This window comes from Triticum urartu, chromosome 3A (assembly GCF_056163025.1).
Source record: "Triticum urartu cultivar PI428250 chromosome 3A, HENAU_Tu73, whole genome shotgun sequence".
Classification (NCBI taxonomy): Eukaryota; Viridiplantae; Streptophyta; class Magnoliopsida; order Poales; family Poaceae; genus Triticum; species Triticum urartu.
In genome coordinates this window covers 719,725,249-719,726,918 of record NC_141875.1, presented here as the reverse complement: position 1 = coordinate 719,726,918, position 1,670 = coordinate 719,725,249, and the positions used below count along the sequence as shown (strand labels likewise).

Here is a 1,670-nt window from a genome sequence, read left to right as displayed (position 1 = left end):
TAAGCCTTGTGGAAGACAGCACATATGGAAAATATATACATCCGAGCCACAGAGTACACCGAAAAACGTATCTACCTCTTTGTTCAAGCTAAATCATGTATTGACGTGGGAGGAGAGAACATAGTTGGAACGGTAGTCCAGTACAAGGAAAACAACATATGAAATGTAGAAAACAAGCATGCATATAGCTGAGTACTATTGACATCCACAGTTAATTAAAAAGGGCGCATGCACAGAAGAGTGGAGGCCAAGGGGGTGACCCCATGGCATACATCTTTAATCTTGAAGCGATGTTCCAACTTGCTGGAGATTGCAACCACTGACTTCACAGCTAGCAGTGTTTCCTCGTGGGTCTCCAGGAGTGATCGTTCTGTTTGATAGGTTCTCAAGCGTAGATACTCCTTGGTTGGATAGAGTTCATTGGAACCAGAATGAAGCATGATGCCCTTGCTGTCAAGCTCAAAGCTTAACAGACAGAAGTGCTCATTGTCCAAAGAAGAGAAGCAGCAGGGGCCTGCTTCAAGTTCATGTTCTCCTTCATATTCCATCGGCAGCGGGGTGATGGATAGCTTGAGAGCATCAAAAGTTGTGAGACGGATGCAGTAAGCATTTATGGGCCCATCCTTCTAATTAGAGGAAGCAAGGAAGATGGGGCCATGCCGGGACGCGCGGCCGACGAAAGGCAGCGGATTGTCGTGGATCTTGTGCCACTCGTGTGAGTCCGTGTCAAATGCATGTGTGCCCCACGACGGCTGATCGTATGAAACCAATATGTAGGGAGCAACCAGCACATAGGACGTGAGCATTGTACACGGCAGAGAGATGTAGTACTCCCAAGGTTTGAGCTTCCATGGGATGCACGGCAGAATCAGTAGGCTGCTCCAGGAGCACCCCTTGAGGCGCTGGAGGCCGCCGTCGCTGACTACTCTGGCCTTGGAAACATCAAGCACCTCGAACCATGGCGGGAAGTCGGGATCTGATGTCTAGGAGGGTCTCTTGCAGAACGCATAAATCTTGTCACCCACGGCCGTGAGGACAGGGCACCGCTTGGCGGACATGAGGTTCGGCCCATGGATGACAGCCTTATCCGGATCCGGCGACTTGGTGTCGAAGATTATGACCTCGCCCGAGTCGCCCCCGACGCCGACGATCCACGAGTGGCGCCTCGACCGCAAGGAGATGATGGACTTGCCGCCCGCGTGGGCGCGCAGGCTGCCGGCTGCGTGCAGACGCTTCGCCATTGCCGACGAGGAAGAGGAAGCGAGGTCCATCTTGTACACGTTGTACGGCATGGTACACATAGATAAGTCCCAGTGGCATGCCACAAGGTAGACCGTCCGGCCCTTGCACTCCTCATCTAGCCGATCACCGTCGCGGATCATCTTTGTTTTCTTCACGAGATGATCGCTATTCGCTCAGGCCTCACCCGAATCAGCGCTGATGATCCTGATCTGATCTGAATCTCCCCTTGCTTCACGCTCCAGATCTCCATCGGAAGCCCTGGCCCTTCCGCCGTCAAGCTTTGGTGTCCTCCTCTTCCTCTTCTGGTGACCCATCCCTCCTATGGCCTCTGCCGCCGCTGATTGGCCGAACGAGGTTAGCTAGGGTTTGGAAGTTTTTGATCGTTTTTTAGATTTTTTTTAGATGAAGTTTGGAACTTTTAAAGGAAG

The 1,670-nt window shown here is 52.2% G+C and overlaps 1 pseudogene; it reads right to left on the bottom strand.

Annotated features, from left to right (window-relative positions):
- Nucleotides 1-215: 215 nt before the first annotated feature.
- On the bottom strand, nucleotides 216-1,382 carry LOC147982106 (uncharacterized; annotated as a pseudogene).
- Nucleotides 1,383-1,670: the final 288 nt, after the last annotated feature.